Source organism: Macrobrachium nipponense, chromosome 2 (assembly GCF_015104395.2).
Source record: "Macrobrachium nipponense isolate FS-2020 chromosome 2, ASM1510439v2, whole genome shotgun sequence".
NCBI classification, from domain to species: domain Eukaryota; kingdom Metazoa; phylum Arthropoda; class Malacostraca; order Decapoda; family Palaemonidae; genus Macrobrachium; species Macrobrachium nipponense.
This window is the reverse complement of record NC_087201.1, coordinates 134,449,554-134,476,512: the sequence shown is the minus strand read 5'-3', so window position 1 is coordinate 134,476,512 and position 26,959 is coordinate 134,449,554. Positions and strand designations below refer to the sequence as shown.

The 26,959-nt window shown below is 43.7% G+C and overlaps 1 protein-coding gene and 1 pseudogene across 1 annotated transcript in view; both read right to left on the bottom strand.

Annotated features, from left to right (window-relative positions):
- LOC135221319 (Golgi-specific brefeldin A-resistance guanine nucleotide exchange factor 1-like) overlaps positions 1-26,959 on the bottom strand; it is a 35,892-nt pseudogene that overhangs the window by 4,734 nt on the left and 4,199 nt on the right.
- The window catches only part of LOC135221010 (Golgi-specific brefeldin A-resistance guanine nucleotide exchange factor 1-like), a 142,035-nt gene that overhangs the window by 110,912 nt on the left and 4,164 nt on the right, over positions 1-26,959 (bottom strand). The gene's annotated exons all lie outside the window — the stretch shown is intronic.

Here is a 26,959-nt window from a genome sequence, read left to right as displayed (position 1 = left end):
GATAGAAGATTATTAATATGTAGTCCCATTCTCTATAATCGACTTGCTTCACACTGAATGTAATCTTAACCCACATGAAAGGAGGCAATATGTATATTAAATAAATTTAAATAAATTAAGATAATAGGGAAATGATATACCCATTAACAAATAAAGAGAAGATAACCTCTTTAACTAAAATTACTGAGATACAAATACTCTATCTGATCCATCCCTTAACTACAGTATGAGCCCATTTTTGCACCGAACTAACAAATCTCTTTCACATACTGTAATACTGTAAACTATACTGATAAAACTTGACAAGAATTAGAGCAAAAACTATAGCATACACTACATGTTTAATAATGAAAAAAAAAAAAAAAAAAAAAAATGGCTGCATGACAAGAAATAAGCTCATGAATCAGATCTGTATTAAACTTTCAAACACATGTACTATATAACTGGACAACCATAGCTTTTTTGGTTTTTTTCTTTTCACTAATATTTCATAAAGTGTATTAGAAATTGCATTACAGCAAAATGGAATCATAATCAAATTTAATAATTAGCAATTCTTATAGTTAGGGTCAAGCTTTGTCACAGCATTTAGGTAACCAAATATGTCTAGTGAAGGCCAGTGTAATTTTCATGAATAATATAGGACAAAAATCCAAATACTGATCAGGTAACATACTAGTAACACTTTTCCAGCCAAATAAAGAATAAGGAGAATTAGTTAGCTTATAATTATTATAAATCATTCTGATGAGACCAATAAGTCACAATTCTAGATTCTTGTAAAAATCATTTTTTTTTTTTTTTGTAAGGTGAAAAATCAGATCAAGGTAAACTTGAAGTAGTGTATATCTAAATAAGAAAAGATCAAAAGGGAACAAAAGATGGAAGGAAATACAACTACAGGCAGCCCTTGGTTAGCAGCAGGGGTTCCATTCCTGGCTGCCGACATCAAGTGATTTGCGACGTTGAGCGATTTCAAAGTCTACAGCCGCCGCACACCTTCTTTCAGAATACTAGACCAGTTAACAGAGCCCTCCCATAGACCAGTCAAATGGCGCCGTAATCCCGCAATGGCGCAATAAGTATATTTATACAGTATAGTACTATAGAATTTACTGTACAATACATTATAGTATTATACATACTGTATATTATACATACTGTAAAGTGAAAAAAGCCTAGCTTTAATCCTTTGGATGTCTAGAGTATGTAAAGATATAATAAAGATTTATACAGTGTACAGGAAGCTGTAGTGTTCAAGTTACGATAATTCGTCTTACGATAATCCAATTTTATAAGAGACCAAATTACAATAGCCTAACTTTATCCCATCTTCTAGTTACATAAGTTCAAAAACAGCAAAAGGGAATGATGAAAGTACGGTTTTAATGTTATACTCGTTACATAAACATGTACAGCCATGAATGAGAAAAGTGTCAGGGGTATATAGTTTACCCTAATATTTATGTAATAACTCAATAAAATTTTAAAATATTATTTGCATAACCTTCACGGTCTGAACAGTATTTCTACAAATGTACGCACTTGTTAGACATAACGGCACAAGCAGCGCTGATAACCGAAAACTGTGCCGTAAAAATACCTTAAAATATCTAATTTTTTTAGTGAATATTTTTTATGACAGCCGTAAAACTGATTCGCCGCTAAGAGATTGCACCGATAACCGCAGGCCGCCTGTATATTTATAGTTATTATTACTGTATTGTGAAGCAAGGATTGAAAGAGCATACAAAAAGAGAGGAAGGGCAATCTGGATAAAATGGAGAATGATAACAACCAGTGGTAAGTAAAAAAGTCCTATTAATATATGTGCACTGTATAGTAAACAATAACTACTATATGGAGCAAAAACCGCAGCACTGACAAAGAACGTCGAAATTTTCAGAAAACACTATGATTCATGATTAGAATGTGTTGGAGATGGTGGAGAGATATCAAGCCAAGCTAATGGAAAAGAGAGAGAGAGAGAGAGAGAGAGAGAGAGAGAGAGAGAGAGAGAGAGAGAGAGAGAAAAGAGGACTTGGACAATTGATGTGAAGCGATGAGAAACAATTGGTCACAGAAGCAGTAGAAACAAACGGATGGATTATGGAAATTAAGCTTAAAAGTCATGCACTGGGAGCTTTAGTAAATATGGTTTGCACAGACTAGTAGTAAACTCCAATAAACCATGGAGAAGGATAGAGAATCAAGCCTGATAGAAATCCATGCAAAATGCTGACATAATACAATTTATGATTATAATGGTGATGAGGATGTGGCCTTAAAACTATCATGAGTTAAATGGATTTAACTAATTTACATACATGATAATGTAACTTTTACATTTTTTATGATTGACACCGCCCTACTCAGGAGTTGATCTAATTTGTTATCAATTTTATTCCTTAAACCTGCCATTTAAACTTTATATAAGTAAATGGAATCCAGTGATGTCATAAAATCAAAATTTTCAAAGTAAGTTTTATTTTTCTAACTATATAAACATGAGGTTTTTTACATTAGGAATTGCTTACAGCAAAACTGGAACATACCCATTAAAACTCTTGACCAGCCTGCCTGGATGTAAACATAACAGTTTGCCTTTCAACCCAAGTTTCAGATTGATGGGTGGTACCTCAGTAGCAGTTGAATCTCAACTGAGGAGCAACAATACTACATTGTGTGAAAGACTAGGTCGAACATAGACCTACAACTTCACAAACTGAATCAGAGAGAAACAACTCTTGCGATTCCAGCCAGAGGAAAAGTCCCGTCAATGACATAACCAAAGAAAATGGCTCCAATCCCTGGAATTACAGAGGGCTGAAAGAAGTATCCAGCTACTATTTCCATTGCTGCTTGGTGAGAAAGCCTACACTATTTGCAAGGAAATCTGAACACAGGCAGTCTCATTTACAATGGGGGTTCCGTTCTTTAGTCGTATGCCCAAAATCGTCATCGTATAAGCCGGAAAGTTGTAGAAAATTGTCAAAAATCCTAACATAACCTTACTCTGAATGCTTTGGGTGTATATTGAAAACTATATAAATTGCATTTTTTTTTTTTCATAAAAAGACCTTCAAATAATGATTACTGTATATACTCTTGTAAGGTTTGATATCAAGACTAATTTTATGGCCTAAAATTTTGGGACTGAACATTACATGTGGTATAGGCTAGTTTTGGAAATGTGCAAGAGTTTGGCACTAAGCTAAGCCAGGCTTTGGATTTCCCTACAACAGACAATAAATATGATATTGTTAGTATACAATAAAGTTTTGTACATACTTACCTGGCAGATATATACTTAGCTTAGGTCTCTGACGTCACGACAGAAAATTCAAAACTCGCGGCACACGCTACAGGTAGGTCAGGTGATCTACCTTACCCGCCGCTGGGAGGCGGATGTAAGAACCAGTCCCCCTTTCTTGTCAGGTTATTTTCTTCCACCTGTCTCCTGAGGGGAGGCTGGGCGGGCCATCAATCGTATATATCTGCCAGGTAAGTATGTACAAAACTTTATTGTATACTAACAATATCATTTTTGTACATGAACTTCCGTGCCAGATATATACTTAGCTGATTGACACCCTTGGTGGAGGGAAAGAGACACATACTTACTTAGAAAGTGGGGACAACACATGTTAAAGGAATAAAAAATATAAACCTCTGGTTCTTACCTGATTTAGGCAGAAGACTTGATAGTTACTGTCTATTAGTCTGCGTTGCCTAAAGAGTCTCAGCGAGGGCGTGACCTATGGCTGAAGAACTCTTTGGGTCTACCAATGGGAACTGAGTCCACTTACTTGGCAGAATCCAAGCAGGATCTGGTCAATGGGGATCAACCCGCTTACATGCCAGAGCCTATCACTACCAATTGCAAGGAGCCTCAAGCACAACCGATCACCTAACCAAATACTAACATTAGTATACGAAAGGAGTTGCCTCCTGCAACCTCCTTCGTACAACCAAAAAACTCAAAATTAAAACTAACAGGGAAAAGGATTAAAAAGGATGTGTTTCAGCTCCCTGCCCCAGCACTGAATCCGCCGATACGTAAGGGCCTAGCCCAAAACACTTTTCATACGTAATCGATACGTCCTTTAGGTAGTGATTGGAGAAGACTGATTCACACCTCCAAAAAATGGCCTTCATAAGGTTTTGTAATGACAAATTCTTCTTGAAAGCCAAAGACGTCGCGATGGCCCGTACTTCGTGCGCCTTGACTTTCAGAAGGCTAAACTGTTGCTGATTGCAAGAAGTGTGTGCTTCTCTAATAACATTCCTGATAAAGAATGAGAGGGCATTTTTAGATAAGGGCCTACTGGGGTCCCTTACAGAGCACCAGAGATTGCTTTCATTAGCAGCAAGTCTTTTCTTCCTCTGAAGATAAAATTTCAGGCTTCTCACCGGGCAAAGAGATCTCCTCTTCTGTCCCAACTAAGGAGGATAAGCTTTTGATTTCGAAGCTCCTGGGCCACGGTGAAGAAGGGTTTTCATTCTTGGCTAGGAAAGCCGGAAGAAAAGAGCAAACCGCGGAGCCTCCTTGGAAACCTACCTCACCTTCTAGAGCCTGCAGCTCGCTGACCCTCTTCGCTGACGCTAACGCACAGAGAAAAAGTGTCTTCATCGAAAGGTCTCTGAACGAAGCTGAATGGGGAGGTTCGAACCTTGAGGACCTCAGGAAGAGCAGCACGACATCTAGATTCCAGCTAGGAACTAATGAGGAGGTTCTTTTAACCGTTTCAAACGATCTGATTAAATCATGGAGGTCCTTGTCTTCAGATATGTTTAATCCTCTATGACGAAAAACTGAGGAAAGCATGCTCCTGTATCCCTTGATGGTGGAGACAACTAACCCCCGCATTTTTCCTCAGGAAGATAAGGAAATCTGCTATCTGAGTCACAGAGGTACTGGAGGAGGAAACTTTATGAGTCCTGCACCAACGTCGAAAAACATCCCACTTCGACTGGTAGACTCTAGATGTGGAAGGTCTACGTGCATTGGCAATAGCCCTTGCAGACTTTGCCGAAAAGCCCTTAGCTCTGACGAGACTCTTGATAGTCTGAATCCAGTCAGACTGAGAGCGGGGAGGTTTTTGTGAAACCTGTCGAAGTGGGGCTGTTTGAGCAGATCGACTCTCAGTGGTAGGGATCTTGGGACATCCACCAGCCATTCCAGTACCTCTGTGAACCAGTCGTGGGCGGGCCAGAACGGAGCTATCAAAGTCATCCTTGTCCCTCTGAAGCTGCGAACTTCCTTAACGTTTCCCCTAGAATCTTGAAAGGCGGGAACGCGTAAAGATCCAGATTCCTCCAATCCATCAGGAATGCATCTATTGCCACTGCTCTTGGGTCTGCAATAGGGGAGCAGTATAGATCTATCCTCGCATTTCTGGAGGTCGCAAAAAGATCGAGATGGGGCCTGCCCCACGTCCTCCACAGCTCCTGGCATACGTCCGCATGCAGAGTCCACTCTGAGGGAAGGACCTGATTCCTTCTGCTTAGCAGATCCGCTCTGACATTTCTTTCTCCCTGTACGAACCTGGTGAGAAGCCTTATCTTCCTTTCCTCTGACCACAGGAGGAGCGATCTCGCTGTCTCGTACAGGGAGAAAGAGTGGGTCCCCCCTGTTTCCGAATGTAAGCCAGGGCTGTGGTGTTGTCCGAATTGATCTGAACATATTTCCCTTTTAACGAGGGGTTCGAAGGTCTTGAGAGCTAACCAAATCGCGTTAGCTCCTTCTTGTTGATGTGCCAGGACACCTGATCCCCCATCCAGGTGCCTGACACTTCTCTTTGACCCGAGAGTAGCTCCCCAACCTATGTCCGAAGCGTCTGCCATTTAACACTAGGTTGGGGTTCCGAACCTGCAAGGAAAGGCCTTCCTTGAACAATAGAGGGTCTAGCCACCAACGTAGATCCTCCTTTATCTCTTGCGAAATTTTGAACGCAAAGTCCAGACCTTGAGATTTTCGATCCCAGTTCCTCGTCAGGAAGAACTGTAGGGGTCTGAGGTGCAACCTTCCTAGAGAAACGAATTGCTCCAGCGAGGAGAGTGTCCCCAACAGACTCATCCACTCCCTTGCTGTGCATACATCTTTCTCTTAGAAAGATTGTACCTTCTCCAAACCTCGGGTTATCCTCTCTGGGGACGGATATGCCCGAAAAACCTGAGAAGCATCAGAATCCCCAGATAGATACACTCTTGACTGGGGATTAGCTGTGACTTCTCGAAATTCACTAGCAAACCCAGAGAAGCTGCTAGATTCAACGTCACTCGTAAGTCCTCCAGACATTTCTCCTTGGATTTGGCCCTGATAAGCCAATTGTCCAAGTAGAGGGAAATCCTCACTCCCTCGAGATGAAGCCACTGGGCAATGTTCTTCATCAGTCCTGTGAATACTTGGGGGCCGTGGAAAGGCCGAAGCATAGGGCCCTGAACTGAAAAACGTTCCCTCCCCACATGAATCTGAGAAATTTGCGAGAAGAAGGATGGATCGGCACATGGAAGTAAGCGTCCTGAAGGTCCAGCGACACCATCCAGTCCCCGGGACGAAGAGCTGCTAAGACTGATGACGTCGTCTCCATAGCGAACTTCCTCTTCTTCACAAAGACATTCAGGGCGCTCACGTCCAGAACCGGCCTCCATCCTCCTGAGTTCTTGGGAACTAGGAACAGACAGTTGTAGAACCCCGCTGAAAGAGGGTCCTGAACCATCTCTATTGCCTCTTTCTCTAACATCAGCTCTACCGCTAGAGCGAGGGCTTGATTCATTAGTGGGTCTTTGTATTTGGCCACCAGTGCCCTTGGAGTGGTGGTCAAGGGTGGTCTCGAGATAAAGGGAATGAGGTATCCCCTCTTGATGATCGCGATGGACCAGTTTGTCCGCCCCCTTTCGTGCCCAGACATCTGCAAAGTTCAGAAGTCTGGCACCCACAGTTGTCTGGAGGACACACGAACTACTTCTTGGCCCTAATAGACGAGAGAAGGTCCTTCCTCTTCTAGGTGGTCTCGAACCTCTGGAGGAAGAAGAGCGAGACGAAGGTCCTCCTCGAAAGGGTTCTTGCCTACTTTGAGCCTCCTTCTTCGTCTTCTGTTGAAACGAAGGTTTCGGGATTCTAGCAGAGCGAGCCAGCATATCCTGCGTCGCTTTTGCTGATAACGAGCTGGAGATATCATTAATAATCTTCTTCGGGAAGAGTTGCGGGGAAAGTTGTGAATACAGCAAGGAAGCTCTCTGTGCGTGAGAAACCGCCTTGGTAAGAAAAGAGCAGAAAACAGCCCTCTTCTTTACTACTCCTGCACCAAAAGTGAAGCATTTCCCCGGAACCGTCTCTCACTGCCTTGTCCATACAAGACAGAACTGCGTGGAGGTCTTCAGGCGAAAGAGTGTCTTGCTCTTGAGTCCTCTTAGCCAAAACTCCAAGGGTCCAGTCAAGAAAGTTAAAAACTTCTAAGACTCGGAACATTCCCTTCAGAAGGTGATCCAACTCGCTCATACCCCACGTCGTCTTCGCAGAATTCAGCGCCGAGCGACGTGCGGAATCAACCAACGAAGAGAAGTCCGAGTCTGCAGAAGAGGGAAGAGTCAGACCCAAGGGCTCTCCTGACTAGTACCAGAACCCCATCTTTACCCGTCAGCTTGGACGGGGGAAAAGAAAAAACTGTCTTGCCTTTCTCTTCTTTTGAAACCAACCAGTCGTCAAAGTTCTTCAGAGCCTTCTTCATAGACACTGTAGGCTTCATCTTAACGACTGAAGACTTCTTAGCCGTATTGGTCGTTGAAAATAAGGACGGAGGAGACGGAGGAGCAACGGCCGAAAGAGACTCCCCAAAATCCTGCAAGAGGAGGTCTGTCAGTCTCTTATATGAAGAAACCGAAGCATCCTTGGGCAAATCTTCCTCAGAATCCCCAATAAATTCTTCCGAAGAATGACGTCTAGAAGTTCTACTGCCCGGAGGAGAGCTAATCCTTGGAGAGCGCCTGTTCAGAGAGCGCCTACTAGGCGAGCGCCTACTGGGAGAAAATCCACTGGGAGAGCGCTTACACGGGGAGCGCCTACCAGGAGAGCGCCTAGTAGGAGAGCGCCTACCAGGAGAGCGCCTACTTTGAGAGCGCCTCCCAGGAGAGAGCCTACTTGGGGAGCGCCTAGTTGGAGAGCGCCTACCAGGAGAGCGCCTACTTTGAGAGCGCCTCCCAGGAGAGAGCCTACTTGGGGAGCGCCTGCTAGGAGAGCGCCTACTTGGGGAGCGCCTACTAGGAGAGCGCCTACAAGTGGAGGCTCGTCTGTCGGAAACAAATTCTAACTCCACAGAAGAGCGTCTGGATAAGGGAGAGCGCCTATCAGGCTCTCTGCGCCTGCTAGGCTCTTGGCGCCTGCCAGGCTCTTGGTGCCTATCGGGCTCAAAACCCCTGCCAGGCTCTTGACGCCTGCCACGGGGAGAGAAAACATCCACAGAGGATTCCCTGTCAGAAGCGCGGCGCTTACAAGGCTCTGAGCGCCTATCCAATCGGGAGTGATCCAACGGAGGAGAAAGCTTCCGTTGCCGCCTACAAGGCTCTTGGCGCCTACTAGGCTCTTGGCGCCTACTAGGCTCTTGACGCCTACTAGGCTCCGAGTGTCTGTCAAAAGGAGAGTGGCCACCAGGCGAAGAACTCTTCCTTCGCTCCTGACGAAAACGAGGCTCTTGACGTCTGTCAAGCTCTTGACGCCTAACTGAAGAGGAGCGGAAATCCTGAGGAGAGAGCCTGTCCGGCTCCTTACGCCTGACATGCTCACAACTCTTGCTGGGAAGAGAGGAGAGCCTACTCGGAGAAAGATCCCGAGCTTCAGCCTGCACTTCTGACCTCCTACTAACAGGCTCAAAAGCTTCTCTAGCCAGAGGACCGGTTTAGCCGAAGGAACGTTCTTAGACTTCTCACCGGAAGTGAGGCGTCCTTCCGATGATGAGAAGTCCCGGCAATAGACTCCGCTAAAGCCGCAATCTACGCCTGCAGACCCCACCAGGAATACGCGCAGGAGATCTAAACTCCTCTACAGGGGACGAAGTCCGAGAGCGAACAGGAGAAGCATAAACGGACGAAATCTTGGTTCTCTTGCGTTCCACTTTCTGGTTCTTCCGCGAAGGATTCGGGGCTGGAAGGAAGGGCGCAAGGAGCCTTCCAGGGCCTCTTGAGAGGGCGAGACGACTCCGAGGCGCTCCATCTACGCCGAGGAGAAGGCGACGAAGATGACGAGAAGCACTGGCGCAATAAATCCTTCTTGGTTCGATCCAAGGTAGCCTGGGAATGAGCAACAGGAACTGCCGAGGGGACGCCTGACCGGTGGGGTTCTCCCTAACCTTCCTGCGGCTTTCGACTTTCCTCCTCCACTGGGTCTGGGAGTCTGGAAGAGGTCTAGGCCTGGAAGCGTTAGTGAGCCGGTCAGACGCACCCTCCACTGCACTAGGGGCACTGCACTGATCACTTGCACTATCATCACTCTTACCTTGTCGAGAGCGAGCGAGGCTCTCCTTACTCCTGATCGAGGCTCTCCCAGAAGCAACTTCCGAAAACGAATCTTCGGGTTCAAAGCTGGGCGCAGGGGCTGAAACCGGAGAAGGAACTACTTCTACTACAGGATTCTCAGCGTCAACTTCACTCACCCTCGATCTACTAGAGCTCCTTGAAGAAGCCTTGCGCACCCTATCCTTCTCTAACTTTCTCACATAAGAAGAAAGAGCCTTCCAACCATCCTCATCCAAATTCTCACACTCTTTGCAAGGGTTAATAAAAGAGCATTCATTCCCTCTACAAGATGTACATACAGAGTGAGGATCTAATGCAGCTTTAGGAAGCCTAACTTTACATTCCTTCACTGAACAAACCCTAAATAAACTAGGTTTCTTAACTTCAGAATCATCCATGATTATAGATATTGTAAGAGAAATCCAAAAGAAAAATCCAAAAAACAGTCCAAAAAGTGTATGCCAAGCCAACAAACAAAAGGTACTTCACCAAAATCCAAATCGTCGGCAACGAGAACGAATTTAACTATCGTAAGGACTGAACAACAGGTGTTGTCCAGCCGGCGACAGAAAATAATCTGACAAGAAAGGGGGACTGGTTCTTACATCCGCCTCCCAGCGGCGGGTAAGGTAGATCACCTGACCTACCTGTAGCATGTGCCGCGAGTTTTGAATTTTCTGTCGTGACGTCAGAGACCTAAGCTAAGTATATATCTGGCAGGGAAGTTCATGTACAAAAACAAATTTTGTTTTACTTATTTGAGAATCTTTTATTCTTGTTGTGTTGTTTCTATATTGGAAAAGTGCAAACTTTAGGGGCTAGGCTAAGCCTGCCATATTCTTTGGAGCATTTGTATCCAAAGAAGTCGACAAACTTTTATTTTTGGATACCAACCACAATTATAAGTATAAATTTTGCTTTACTTATCTGAGAACCTTTTATTACTGTTATGTTATTTTTACATTTATGACTGTACTAGGCTATAATAAGTGCAACCTTCATTTCCCAGATGTAAACAAAGTACATACGAATTAGCCACCATTAGTATTTCGTCAGCTGATAACTCTTCATTTACGATTCACAAAGAATCATGTATTCTTTTTATTCTTTTGGTAAAATGATGCTGTAAATTTAAAAACTTTGTCATGCATACATTTAATATAGAAAATTAATCAAAGACTGCCCTCAAAAAAGCTAGCAAATATTTACTAGAATTTTTCTTCAGTTATAATGTCATTATATGTTTCATTATAGCTGTCAGTATCTCCATTAGGTAAAAATAGATTAAAAAATAGAAATGAATGGTTATTTTACCATTCGGTAAAATAATCAGTGTTTTATTACATACTACACTGTGCGCTAGTTAACAGTGGTTGCTCAGCACTCGTCCAGTACTCGGTAGTGTTGACAAAACTATGTACACAGAAGGTAGGAAGCTTTTTTTGTTTGTTTATTATAGTTAATTAATAATTTGAAATGAGTACATACCAATTATTTATACATTTTATAGGCATATTCTAAGCTTTTAGCTTCTTAGTTTTTGATGTCAGAATCTTAGACTAAGCTACAGTAACGACTGCTAACATAGCCTAGGACTATTACAAGAATCAAAACTCAATATTATAAAGGATATATGCTAAAATCTTAATAGTGTTCCCCCCATATTCGCAGGGGATGAATACCAAACACCCCCGCAGATGGCTAGAATCCGCAATAGTTGAAACCCCTATAAAAATGCTGAAAACGGCCCATTTTGTTAGTTGAAACTCAAGAAAAACCCACTAATAATGTTTACACCTGGTTTTTTTAATAGTTTTATCACAATATGTGCATTTTATAATGAAATGATTAAAAAACCAGGAATTTATGGATATTTCTCATAAAAAAATCCTGCAAATTTGCGAATTTCCCATGAACAATAGGTAGATATGGTCCATAGAGAAATCCTTGAATGCGTGAGTCCACAAATGTCAATAACACGAAAATGAGGGTCCACTGTATATGCAGTAAAAATGGGGTTGGACATTACATGCAGTTGAAAATTACTCAAGTATATACAGTATTTTGCCTTTTTGGAGTCATATTTCTTCTGTCTCATCAAGTCGTAACCCTAGAACATATATCGTAAACCTGAAATAATTTCCGATGAATATAATTGAAAAGCGTTGCAATCTCGGAACGTCGTAAGCTGAAACTGTTGTAAGCTGGGAACTGCCTGTAGTCTTTAGCCATGAAGATGACAGGGATTGTACTGCCACAGAAACCGCTCCTGTGTCACTGACACAGAAGGTTGGCTCAGGGAGGAACTCCTCTCATACCTTGGAAGCAGGGCTGGCAGGTTGGGTGTCAGGCTAAGTCTTCCATTATCTATATTCAAATTTAGGGTGAACAATGTTTCTTGGTCACCTTACAAACAGAAAAAATACACAAAGCGACAAAACTATCGAGTTGGTCCATTAAAGTCATTCTGAGTCATCGCAGTAGTCTATGGTCATGTGCAATGGAGCTGAAGATCTACAGACTTCTGTTGTACCAGGCAGTAAACAGAAAGATGATAGGGAATGAAACCCTCTCATTTGATGATAAATGCCAATATTAAGGTATTGTTGCTCAACAACACCACTGAGTGTCTCAAAATCAAACCCCGAAACTCTCTGGGGCCCAATAGGTTGCCTTGAGTTTCAGGATGTTAATGAGAAGGTACTTATCATGTCAGTCATGCATTTAAAGACAACCATCCTACAGGCATGTGCCTACTACTTGGTCAGTGAATCTGATAACAGACACATATCGCGAGGAGAATATACAAGTAGTAAATTCAAAGGCTCCTGTTGATAGAGCACCAGCCTAATTCCTTCCTCATTGTTTGAAGGAAAAGATTAAAGGCTGTTTGCAGACCTTCATTCTCTAGTGAAGACACCAAAGGCAAAGTTATCCAGAAAGGAGGCTGCTTCTATGGCAACAACAGGACACTGAAGACAACTAGCCCTTAGTCAATCTGGCTGTTTCCCGACACAGGAGAGGTGGAAGTTTGATGAAAGATGACAAAGGCCCGTAAGGGAGCAGATACCAGGCCTTGGTTATGTTGCTGATAAGTCCAGAGACTCGACAAGCAACCGTTCACTGAGGTACCTGTAAAAGACGAACACCAGTTACGAATGTTCACTTTCCTTCTGCCTTCTTCCCAGAAGAGTAACAGAAGAAGGCTGAGTGTTTCCATGATCACCCTTCGAAGCCCAAGACTTATTAGGAAAACGAGGAAGAGCTGGCCTGACCATAAGGTTGAGTCAAATGGTTACGAAATAGAAAGACAAGGAAGTTCACCTGTCTTTACCCTTCGCTACCACGGTATCTGTCAATTCTCTAAAGAGAGAGGGGCAGGACTGAGTAAAGGACTGTACCTCTGGGTCAAGATGACTCAGGACTTACGAATCTGGAGATCTGAATTACAACAAAGTTCTTCTTCTTAGCACCAGAATAGCCCATAGGTTGCTGTCTGGTGTTGGGTAGAAGAGCCATCCCAGAATGGGACTGTCACTATAAGGCAGAATTCCTTCAGGAATTATTGCAATCAAGGGAGTTAAGCCTTCCAGAAAGTGAAGCATCACAAATCCTATCAGGAGACTGCCTGGAGACACACCATCGGGATGTCCTCCCGGTTTGCCATTCCTTGTTGCGAGACGAACGTTGTTCAAGGCAAGAAAAACAGCTAGAGACCCAAGTCTGGATAGAGCGGAGACAGAACTATCTGGTCAACACAGGACCAGTTCGAGGTAAAGAAGAATCATTCCTGCTGCTGAGCAGAGGGAGAAGAGAGCTTGATTGGACATCTCGAAACTCTGAATGAACTCCTTGTCCGGAGAAAAAGTATTCACCTAGTTCAGAATGCCCTCACAAACAAGGAATGCGACACCCCTACGAAAACCTTTGTCTCTCCTGGAAAAGCAAGGGTCTTGAGAAGTGAGGATTATTCACATCGGAAGCTGCGATCCTATTCACGAGATCAATGTGCTTACAAATCAGAGCAAAGGTCTCTGCTAAAGGAAAATCAAGGGTATTTGTATCTTGAGGGTTTTCCTCGAGTTTTCCCGAGGCCCGAAACTCCCAATTTTCTCTCTTTGAAGGGAGATTCGACAAGACCCAATGAAACTTTCCTCAACTACTTGTGTGTATGACAAGATGATCCGAGGATTGATCTCGAGATACCAAGACTTGTAGCCGAATTCCAAAAGAGACTAACTCATCTGAATTCTCTCCGTCTGCCTTGTACCTCTCGGAACAACAGAGAGGGTCAAGAGAACCACAGCCTCATTGGAGAGAAGCCATCTCTTAAAAGTTCCATAAAACTTTCAAAGGGAATCTCCTTCCTGCCTCAGGTGCTTGAATCCTCAGAATCGAGACACCAGGTGGGAACCTGCTGAGCACTGGCGAGCACTCTGCGAGTGCTAGTGGTATTGCTGATAACAGACGAGACGAGACGCGTAAATGTCTCGCCCTTTCTCTTGTCCTGTGCCTGAACTGGGATGGTGAGAGGACTCTCCCGTCAGCAGCTTGGGTTAATCGCAATTCATTAGAAACACGAACATTCGGGGCAACTGGCAAACCAGCGCCCAACACAACAGCACCAGTCTAGAACTGATGACAGGAATGCAAACCGAAGCTTGAGCTTCCACAGCTCTGGAAACACGAGACCCAGGGGAATGCGAATCGGTTCCTGAGCAAAGGTTGGGAAGAGCCTACAAGCAATCCCACTGCCTCCTCGGGAGGAGGCAACCCTTAGAAATCCTGCAGAAACTTCTTGGGCACAGGGTAGAGGTGGGGGAGAAGCAACCTTCCTCTTCTTTGGCCGAAGGGGGGGGGGGGGGGGGGGGGGGGGGGGGGGGGTGGGGGGGGGGGGGGGGGGGTTATCCGTTTCCCAGGACCTCTTCCAGCCTCAGGAAAAGAAGGGAAGGGCAGTGGAGGATGACGTTTCTTCCACAAGGTTTCTTCTACAGGATGCTGATTAGGATAAGTGAAAAGCAGTGGCAAGAGTTACTGGTCATCAGGGTGACAGTAGCAATTTAATAGGAGGTGCAGCACGGGAACTACACACACACACGAGGCAGTGCCCCGGCATACTATAGTGTCAAAGGTACATTCCCAAAGGTTAGGATAACCAACACAGATATCCAATCATCTAGTGCTGTGTCCAGTGACTGCTCACTGTCAGCCTGAAGAAGAAAGAAAAGATAATGAATAAAAGGAGACTCCTCTCATTTCAAAGGGCACTGCCCTCCGAAGCAAGAGGAGACCCCTGAGAATATGTCACCCAATCACCAACACCACTCCCCCCTTTTCCACACTCAACTAGCGAAGAGGGTGAAGGAGAATCCCTCCTGAAAGAAAACTTCATAAGGAAAGAATACGGAGAAAGAAAAAGTGAGGGCCAAGGCTCCAAATTTTTCCTCTCAGCAAACTCTCAGATAGCACAAGCGGCAGGAGTAACATCTCATAATCATAAAAAATATGTCACGCACTTATCAAAGGGAAGGATGTGATAGGGGGGGCAAATATTACACCCTTGGCTGCCGACACTGGGACACACACTCTGGGGTAAGGCGGTCTGCAAGGCTATCATGCATCATGGGTTTGTATATTAATAATATCAAACACACTATATTCAAAATATATACAGAAATAGTATAAGAAAAAAAGTTTAATGACAGTCAGGCAAGAACTCATGAAAACATGTCTGCATTGCATTACAGCCAAAAGCAAACTGGAAAGTTTACATCTGGGCAGGCGAGTCCCCCCTGCCTACCAGACGGTAGTTACTGCCTAACCACCTTGTTCAAGAGTTTTAACAGCCATGTTCCACCTTCCCCATAAGCAATTCCTAATGTAAAGGACCAAGGGTTTGCATATTGTGTAGCAACAAACTGTTTTTGAGAATTTTGATGTCCCATTAAATCATAACAGTTACAACCCTGTGTGCTTCATCTTTATTGTTTCCTTTAATGCTAATCAAACACTCATGTATGTGAACATTAAGGCTTTCCAATGCAAAACTTGACATAATTTACCTGTTACTTATTTACATGTGAATGGTTTAAGGCTCTCACTTTAAGCACTGAAGGGTTACATAAGATGAGTTTAATAAATGTGAAATATTGAAAAACTTAGTCTACACCAATTTTAAATGGGTATTACCTATTAACTGCAGCCAATGCACTCTTGGTGACTGGGCCAGTTGTATCTTCTGAACGGATGATAGCAAGGAAAGGATCTAGAAAAGTATTAGGATCCAAGGTATCATCAGGTCCTAGGTAAGTAACAGTCGTTCGTAATTCTTTGAGTTTCACTACTAGTGGATCCCGTTCCAAGTCCTAGGGTGTTAAAAATTAAGGAGACCTAAGTTAACAGAGTTATTCAAAATATCAATTCTTTAAAGTTTAAGTAAATGCACTTTACAAAGAACATAAATGATTCATAAAAGTAAATCAGATAATTAAAAATGGTTTATGAGAAGAAAATAAGGAATTTTTAAGTCCTTGGCCAATCAAATAGCACTGTTATAAAATAATAAAATAGCATTGTCATAACCCATACCTTAATTTTTACTAAATATGTTTTATAGCAGACAAACCTTTCACATGATTGCTGAAAAAAAATGCTATAAGCTAATTATGAATTTTAAAATATTCTTAAGGGAAATTACAGCAAGCTAAAACTAGTTTTAGCATAGCTTGCAGTAACTTCAAACTATGAGACCTCTGATTTCTTGCCCCCTATCCTTGCTCTGTACAATTGTCTTGATTGCCTACAGTAAAGCTTGTCATGTGAGAAAATGACTGCTCCAGTGGATGTCAGATAGGTGTCAAATAGCCTTAATGAGTCAACCGCAGTTTATGAGAAGAAAATAAGGAATTTTTAAGTCCTTGGCCAATCAAAATAGCACTGTTATAAAATAATAAAATAGCATTGTCATAACCCATACCTTATTTTTACTAAATATGTTTTATGCAGACAAACCTTTCACATGATTGCTGAAAAAAAAATGCTATAAGCTAATTATGAATTTTAAAATATTCTTAAGGGAAATTACAGCAAGCTAAAAACTAGTTTTAGCATAGCTTGCAGTAACTTCAAACTATGAGACCTCTGATTTCTTGCCCCTATCCTTGCTCTGTACAATTGTCTTGATTGCCTACAGTAAAGCTTGTCATGTGAGAATATGACTGCTCCAGTGGATGTCAGATAGGTGTCAAATAGCCTTAATGAGTCAACCGCAGTTGTCTGCCTGAGCAAATAGACAATGAAGTTACCTTTATGTCTTACCACTATTATTTTTACATATATAGTGAGAAACAAGCTATATTTCTTTCTTACAGAAAATGATATTGTTAAACTACAATAAAGTTTTGTACATACTTACCTGGCAGATATATACTTAGCTTTAGTCTCCGACGTTCCAGACAGAATTTCAAATCTCGCGGCACACGCGACAGGTGAGTCAGGTGGTCTACTTACCCGCCGCTGGGTGGCGGATGTACGAACCACTCCCGTAAGCTTGTCAGATTTTTCTCTTCCACCTGTCTCCTGAGGGAGGCTGGGTGGGCCATTAATCGTATATATCTGCCAGGTAAGTATGTACAAAACTTTATTGTAGTTTAACAATATCATTTTTGTACATGAACTTCCCTGACAGATATATACTTAGCTGATTGGCACCCTTGGTGGAGGGTAGAGACAGCTCAATAATACAGGTAAGACGGGAAACAACTAATGTTGTAGGATATAAAAACCTTGGTTCTCACCTTTTCAGGATGAAGACTTCATAGATACTATATCTGAGTCTGCATTGCCTGGAGAGCTACAGCTAGGACGTGACCTGATGCTGAAAGACTCTCGGATCTACCACTGGGATATGTGATCCCCTATTGTGGTGAGAATCCAAGTCGGATGCTGTTAGAGGGGACCTTGTCCGCGTTACCTAACAGATCCTTACCACTACCTCTGCAAGGAGCCAAAACCCACCAGACCACCTAACCAAAATACAAAAAAGGGTTAATATTACGACAAAAAGAGGTGCCTCCTGCAGCCTCTTTCAGACACAAAAAACAACAATATAAAATATAGGGTAACATATAAACAATTTACACAGGATAAGTTTCAGCTCCCTGCCCCAGCACCGAATCCGCCGATACGAAAGGACCCAAGGCGAAGCATTTATCATATGTGATTTTTACATCACGTAGGTAGTGGTTTGCGAAAACGATTGGCATCTCCAAAAAGTCGCCTCCATCAAGTTCCGCACAGACATATTTTTTCTGAATGCAAGCGAAGTTGCGATGGCTCTCACCTCTGAGCTTTCACTTTTAGTAGTCTAAAATGATCTTCCTTACAGGCAACATGTGCCTCTGTAATAAGACTTCTCAGAAAAAAGGAAAGAGCATTCTTCGACATAGGGCCGAGTGGGGTCCTTTACGGAGCACCAAAGCACATCTTGATTAGCCTTAAGTTGTTCCTTCCTCTTAAGGAAATACTTCATAATTCTCATAGGGCAAAGAGTTCTTTCAGGCTCTTCCCCTACTAGAAAAGATAACTACGAACTCAAAGCTCCTGGGCCAAGGGCGTGATGGGGTTTTCATTCTTTGCCAGGAAACTTGGAAGAAATGAACACACCATAGAATCTTCCTTAAACCCTACATTGCCCTCAATAGCTTGGAGCTCACTCACTCTCTAGCTGTAGCTAGGGCCAAAAGGAAGATAGCCTTCTTCGTCAAATCCTTGAAAGAGGCTAAGCCAGGAGGTTCGAATCTAGACGATCCAAGGAATTGTAGGACTACGTCTAGATTCAGTTCGGTACTACATGAGGACGCTTAATGGTTTCAAATGATCTAATAAGATCATGCAGGTCTTATCATCGGATAAATTTAAGCCTCTATGCCGAAAATACCGCCGCTAACATACTGCGGTATCCCTTAATAGTTGACACAACCAGATGACATTCTTCTTTGAGGAAAATAAGGATCTCCGCAATTGGGTCACAGAGGTACTGCAAGAGGAAATGTTCTTCCTCTTGCACCAACGTCTGAAGACATCCCACTTTGACTGGTATACACGCAAGGTGGAAGGTCTCCTCGCTCTTGCGATTGCTTTAGCAGCTGTTGCTGAAAAGCCTTTCGCTCTGACCAAACTTTGGACAGTCTGAAACCAGTCAGACTGAGAGCGAGGAGATTTTTGTGGTACCTGTCGAAGTGGGGTTGTCTGAGTAGATCGCTCCTTAGGCGGGAGCGATCTTGGAAGGTCCACCAACCATTCCAGTACCTCTGTGAACCATTCTTGGGCCGGCCAAAAGGGAGCGATTAAGGTCATTCTCGTTGAATCGGACTCTACGAACTTCTTGATGGTTAGCCCCAGGATCTTGAAGGGGGGAACGCGTAGACGTCGAGTCCGTTCCAGTCTAGAAGAAGAGCATCTATTGCTACTGCCTCTGGATCCGATATCGGAGAGCAGTAAGGATCCAGCCTCTTGTTCTTTGACGTGGCAAAGAGGTCTATGTGTGGCCTGCCCCATAACTTCCACAGGCTCTGGCATACATCCAGATGAAGGGTCCACTCTGTGGGAAGGACCTGATCTTTCCTGCTGAGGAGATCTGCTCTTACATTCCTTTCTCCCTGCACGAACCTGGTGAGAAGCTTGATTCCTCTTTCTTCTGCCCACAGAAGAAGGTCTCTTGCTGTCTCGTACAGGGAGAACGGAATGGTCGTCCCCCCTGTTTCCTGATGTATGCCAGAGCTGTAGTGTTGTCCGCGTTGACCTGCACTACCGATCTTCTGACTTTGGGCTCGAAAGCCTTCAGAGCCAACCCACACAGCCATCAACTCCTTTCTGTTGATGTGCCCAGGCTACCTGGTCCCCCACCCAGGCACCTGACACTTCGCTGGTTCCCAGAGTTGCACCCCACCCCATGTCCGACGCGTCGGAGAACAACACCAGGTTGGGGGTCTGTGATTGAAGAGACAGTCCCTTCGCAAAGAGGTTGGGATCTGTCCACCATAAGAGAGTTTCTTGATGTCCTGGGATAACGACAGGGGAGAGAACGTCAAATCCTGAGAACGACGACTCCAATTCCGATGAAGAAAGAATGGAGTGGTCTCAGGTGCAAACCTTCCTAGGGAAAACGAATTGCTCCAGAGAGGAGAGCGTCCCCAGCAGACTCATCCACTCCCTCACTGTGCATACTTCTTTCCCTAAGAATTGGTTGTTACTCTCTCGAATCCTCGGGCTATCCTTTCATGCGAGGGAAAAGCCCGAAAACTCAGAGAGTTCATCTGTATCCCGAGATACACACACTCTTGCTCGGGAATTAGTGATGACTTCTTGAAATTGACGAGAAGTCCCAAAGCCTTCGTCAATTCTAAAGTTACTTGTAAGTCCTTCAAACACGATCTTCTGAATGGCCCTTATTAGCCAATCGTCGAGGTACATGGATATCCTCACGCCCTTTCAAATGAAGCCATTGAGCCACATTCCTCAAAATCCTGTGAACACTTGAGGGGCCGTCGAGAGGCCGACACAGAGCCCTGAACTGAAAAATTTTCCCCCATCCATCATGAATCTGAGAAACTTCCTGAGGAAGGATGGATCGGTACGTGGAAGTAAGCGTCCTGTAAATCCAAGGAAACCATCCAGTCCCCTGGACGAAGTGCTGCCAGCACTGATGAAGGCGTTTCCATCGTGAACTTCTTCTTTTCTACGAAGAAGTTCAGGGCGCTTACATCCAACACCGGTCTCCATCCCACCCCCTGAGGACTTCGGAACTAGGAAAAGGCGGTTGTAGAAGCCCGATGAATGATGGTCTGTCACTAGTTCGATAGCCCCCTTCTCCAGCATCTGATCTACTGCTAGATGGAGAGCTTGATTCATGATGGGGTCTCTGTACCTGGCCGTCAGTTCCCTTGGGATGGTCGTCAAGGGAGGTCTTTCGACGAAAGGGATGAGGTAACCTCTCCTCAAAATAGAAAGGGTCCAAGGATCCGCCCCTTTTTGGGCCCAGACTTCTGCAAACTCTAAGAGTCTGGCGCCCACCGTTGATTGAAGGACTTGCAAGTTATTTGGGGGCTTTAACAGACTTGGCGAAAGTCTTACCCCTTCTTGAAGGTCTACGACCTCTAAACGTAGAGGTTCTTGATGAAGATGCCCCTCGAAAGGGTTCTCGAACACTTGCCTTTTCCTTCTTAGCCTTGGTAGGGAAGGAAGGGCGAGGTTTCTTGCCGACTGTGCCAAAAGGTCCTGGGTGGCTTTGGGCCGAAAGTGACCTCGAAATGTCCTGCACTCGATGTTTCGGGAACAACTGAGTAGACAGAGGAGCAAACAGCAAAGAAGACCTGAGCATGGGAGACCGACTTCGTTAAGAAGGAACAATAAACCGACCTCTTCTTCACGATCCGGCCCCATAAAGGGAGGCGATTTCACTCGCTCCGTCTCTTACGACTTGTCCATACAAGACAAAACACACATAAGATCTTCTGGCGAAATTGACTCTGGCACTTCAATTTTCTTGGCTAGGACTCCCAACGACCAATCAAGGAAGTTAAATACTTCTAGCACTCTAAACATACCTTTGAGCAAATGATCCAATTCATTCATTGCCCAAGTCGTCTTAGCAGAGTTAAGGGCAGTTCTCCTGTCGAATCTACCAGTGCCGAAAAATCCGAATCAGCCGAAGACGGTAGACCCAATCCTAAGGGCTCTCCTGTTTCGTACCAGAAACCCGCGCGTCCTGATAACTTCGAAGGAGGAAAAGCGAACATCGTTTTCCCCGCTTCTTCTTTGGAAGCCATCGCAGGAACCAAAACTCCTCAGTGCCTTCTCATAGAAAGAGTTGGCTTCATCCTCACACAAGAAGAACCCTTCGCTGTCTTCGCCGTTGAAAAAGTGAGTGAGGAGAAGGAGGAGCGTAGGCGTAAGGGAATCCCCAAAAAACTTGTAAAAGTAGCTCTGTAAGCTTCTTGTAAGAAGAGACAGCAGCAGAAGTTCGTCGGTTCCTCATACCGAACCTTCTAGGACGTCTTGTCGAGGCGATGTGCGGAAGATCCTTAGGTGACGAAGGGATCCTAGCAGGAGTTGAGCGAGAGGTTGGAGAACGCCCTCTCTTAGAAGAGTTCACATCCACTGGAGAACGATGAGAAGATCTGGGAAGTCTACGATGAGACTCCCTCTTCGAGGTATACTGAATCTCAGCCGAGGAGAGGTAGGGAGGGCCTACTCCGAGAATCCTCGGAAACATCCACAGGCGCTTACGAGGAGGCGAGCGCCTACTATACTCTATGCGCCTATCCTGAGGCGAGCGGCTGCCAGGAGAAGAGCGCCTATCGAGAGCAGAGCGCTTGCGCGGCTCTCCATACCTGTCCAGTTGCGTACGATCAACGGAAGTCCGACTGGAAGGCGAAATGCGCCTACTAGGAGAAGGCTGCTTGCGAGACTCTTGACGTCTAACAAGAGGGTAACATTCAGGAGAAGGGCGCTTCAAAACTAACGAGCGCCTACTTGGAGTAGGGTGCTTCCGGGTTATTCCTGGTGCCTACCAAGAGACAAACGGTCAGGCGAAGTGCGCCTAGAAGCGGAGAGAGCGCCCTACACGGAGAAGGGCGCTTGAAAGACTCTTGTTGTCTGCCCCTAGGAGAATAATCAGGAGTATGACGCCTTAAAAGAGACGAGCGCCTACTAGGAGATCTATGTGCAGTAGGCTCTTGGCGCCTACCTTGCGGGGAGCGGCTAACAGTAGGCCGTCTATCATGCACATGACTCCTACCAGACTCTAGATGCCTGTCAGGAGAGAAGTCACGATCCGACACTCGAGGAGAGTGACATCTGGAAGAAGAAAGCCTACTTGTATAAGGGCGCCTTCTAGAATCTTGAGGCTGCTGAGGAGAAGTTTCACGCGAGGGAGAGTTGAAGAAATCGCGATGATGGCAGGTGCAGTTGCGCTTACCGGAAGCGGGAATCCAATCTGGAGAAAAAACTTCTTTCTCCATAGAGCGTCCATACCGATGTTTGGCGTCTTGAAATCGAAAGAGAGCCAGGCGAGCCGGAGGGCGCTTCACTCGAGCCGAGGGCGCTCACCTCGAGCGAGGGCGCTCACGCGAGCCCCCACCTTCATACGAAACCTCACCATATGAAGGAGAACGATCCTCTGAAGAGCGGCGCCTAGATCTCTTGATCGGAAGAGAAACGTCCTTCTTCCTACGTGATCTAACTGCTAGAGAGTCTGCTAGCGCCGTGATCTGAGCTTGAAGTCCCGCGAGTACTCTCGTAGGAGAATCTTCTTGTTCTTCCTCGGAAGCAGGCGCCCTCCGAGCGCGGAGAGCGAGAAGAAGAACGATCACAGGATTTCTTGGGTTTCTTCGCCTCCACCGACGATTCTTCCGGGAAAAACTCCGGACTAGAAGCCAAAGGACTGCAGGGAGCCTTCCAAGCTCTCTTCAACGGGCGCGACGCATCCGGGGAGTTCCAACCTCTCTTCTGAGAGGGAGCGACGAAGAGGAGAGAAGCATTGGCGTAGGAGCTCCTTCTTGTAGCGATCCGAGGCAGCCTGGTGGGAGCGTACTTCAGGATCTGCCGAGAGGGGACGCCTGACCGGTGGGGGCTCTCGAGCCCTCCTGCGGCTTTCGACTTTCCTACTCCACTGGAACTGGGAGTCTGGAAGAGGTCTAGGCCTAGAGGCACTAAGGAGCCGTCAGACGCACCCTCCACAACACTGGGGACACTGCACTGATCACTAACACTCTCCTTACCTTCCAACTGACGAATCTTCTGATCCGTAGAACGATTCTTGGCTTTCAGAGCTGCGCCTCCGAAGGCGAATCTTCGGCTTCGGTGCGGGGAGCCGGGGCTGCAACTTGGGAAGAAGGTTCTAATTCTACGTACGTTAGTACTATTAGGATCCACATCCAACTCACTCATTCTAGATCTGCTAGAACTTCTAGAGGAAGCCTTACGCACTCTATCACGTTTCCAACTTCCTAACATAAGAAGAGAGAGCCTTATATTCTTCTTCATTCAATCCCTTACATTCATTACAAGGGTTAGCAAAAGCACATTCATTCCCCCTGCATTCATGCAAACCGTGTGGGGGTCTACCGAAGCTTTCGGCAACCTCACCTTACATCCTTCATTCACGCAAACCCTATAAACAAAACCAAAAAAACCGAAGTTTTTAACTACCGATTTCTAGATCAGACATCGTTAAAGAAAATCAAACTCAAAATCAAACCGGTCCACAATCAGCGTATGCCAAGCCAAACAAAGCGAATACGTCACCAAATAAGTCCAAATTAACTCCAGGCAAGCGAGAATCGAAAAACTATCGAGAGGAACCGACAACAGTTGTTATCGTTCCCGCGACAGAGAAAAAATCTGACAAGCTTACGGGAGTGGTTCGTACATCCGCCACCCAGCGGCGGGTAGGTAGACCACCTGACCTACCTGTCGCGTGTGCCGCGAGATTTGAAATTCTGTCGGGAACGTCGGAGACTAAAGCTAAGTATATATCTGCCAGGGAAGTTCATGTACAAAATCTATGGTTAATCATACAGATTAAAACTTTCATAGTCTTAGGTTGTAAGCAGATATAATCTGATTAGGTCTATTCCAATCATGAGCATTCCATACTGGGAGACCTTCAGAAGAGACTTTGAACATATCTACATGATGGCACCATATCTACATGATGGCACCATTTAGGCCCAAGATGGTTGTTAGACCTCTCTATTATAAAGTAGTACCTTTTAGTGGCATTATTGCTGAACCTTTTGCTTTTTATTTTCCCTTTTACAATTGACTATCACTGTGGTGCAAAATTTCATTCATTTTAATCAAGATCACTATGTTAAAGTGTCTGGCAACCCCAAGGATCTTGAGTGTCTACCTTGAGAGTTTAATATATATACAGTAAAATTTTGAAATCTTATCAATCATTAAGTTACATAATGTGATGTAGCCTGAGTCATATTTGTTTACGTTTCCGTAGATCCTGACAAAGTACCAAATACATATGCTGGTTAACTATGATAATACAAAATGATAAAACAGTATGCTGTATGTACTAAGAGCAATTAAAATGTAATTACTCGGCGAGAAACAAAATCACTGAAAATATTCCGAAGAACTGCCTAAAACTTAGTCACTAAATCTTTAACCTGAAAACTAACCTGTTGCTGTGATGACCATCTTGGAGTGGAACGCTTCATAGCAGCAAGAAGTGGTGTTATTTCACCAAGTAAAATTCGGCCATAGCATATGGTGGGTCGTGGGGGAACTGACGACACCATTTCAGGTGGTACTGAATCACCATCCTCTGACATTACAGCTACCTCTGTTCCCCCCCTGTCCCCTTGCTCACTAATCAACTCTTCAACCATTGTGGGCTCACATCAGGGACCTAAAATGATAGTTTATGGTAAAAAAAACTTACTTAAAGCACCATAGTTTTTCCTATTTGACCTAAAACACAGCCCCAACACTGCAGATTATTTATGGAATCTTACTAGTTCTTTGACATGTTACCGATAAATACTGAACACAAAACACTGTAGGTCTTAATGAACAGATCATGTAAAAAGTGAATACATCTTGCAATCTTCTGGACTGTCTTACATTGCTGGTTATCACTAATAGCTAATACTGTAAAGAAGTGGTATAAACACACACACACTGGAAAAATATGTAGAAAATTTCACATGCACACATAAATTTCACACATTAACTTTATGAACAGTCACAATACCTGTAATGGATATCACATAAGGTACAATCAATGGATATCATGATTCAACAAATTAAAACAAGTATGATGCGAAAATTCCTTGGATGTTCAATAATCATCATGACAAAGTTATGTTAGTAAAAACCAGGTATGAAACCAGACGATAAAATACAGTACAGCAAGTACTATCAAAAGTAGAAAGTCGCCTGAATGATTAATTCTCGAAATGGGTTTTGAAAATAAATGCAGAAACATCTAAAGCCGTATAATCATTAAAGGGACTGAAATGTAACTTTGTTAGTACCTCATATTAAGGGTCATGCAGGTAATAATATTCATGACAAATATACGTACAACTGTTATTAACTATACACATCACAAACAAAGTAACAGCACATAAGCACAGTAGGTACCACCAGGTCAAAACTTCAAAATATTTTGAACCAACCATACGCCAACCCCCTGTAACATGAAGAAAAATTACAGCATAAACCAATATGAGATATTCATAACCTAAAGTAGAGCCAATGCCATAATAGAATGGCAAAAAATCTGTAAGTAATACACAAGGCAATTTAATAGTAAAAATGAATAGGACTACAATGGACCCCCCATATTCGCGTTCTCAGCATTCCAGGACTCATGTATTAGCGGATTTCTCTATGAACCATATCTACTCATTATTCGCGGTATTTTTCTATGAGAAATATCCACAAATTCCTGGTTTTTTATCAATTTCATCATAAAATACACTTTTTGTGTTACCAAAATAGGCAATTTTAATCGTTTTAATAGGGGTTTTTAACTGTTCGCAGATTCTAGCTACTCACTGGGGGTGGGGGGTCAGGTATGCATCCCCCATGAATACAGGGGGAACCAGATTTATAAAAAAAAAATTTTGGATTTGATAACCACCACCATCCATGAATGATTTGTGTATGCGTGGCAAGTACCTTGTCATGATAATAAAAAAGATGAGATATAGTACAGGCTCAAAAATCAGATTTTTTCTTAAATTTAAAACTGCAAATCAAATTGCAATCCTGAGTCCATGAGAACTTTTAAAGGATTGTGTATCTTCACCATACAGGTGTTGAAATTAAATTTTTTCCAGTTTTTTTTTAGGCTTTTAGAATTAAATACATTTTGATAAATGCCATCAACTGCAAAAATTTTTAACTATTTAAGCAAAGAATAAAATAGAGTACTCCTTTACAGTAAAACACTCAATTTGATTGAATCAAACTCACATATTGTGAGTTTTAACAATGTGCTACTGCAGCAAGGAAATCATTTTTTCAATGACAGAAATTTAAGGAAGTTTATCATGTACTCCAAGTCATGACTACATTAGCTTCTCAGAAAACATGCTTACCCATCATGATTCACTATTAAGCTTTCAGCCTTTTGCTAGATAACTTCAGAGCATTGGAATAGCTTGAGAACAATAGAATGACAAGAAAAATATAAATGTACACTCTTGCCATCTTTTAAATTGATGCTGTACTTGAAATACTTATAAAATAAACATTACACCACGAATAGAACACAAATACTGACACCATAGAAATACAGAAGTAAATACTAATGCACAATTTGTAATTCACCATTCTTTATGTGAGACGAAAGGCATTAGCATGAATCAGCATTGTTTTTCCATCCATAGTTTTTTTAAATCATTAACATCTAAAGAGA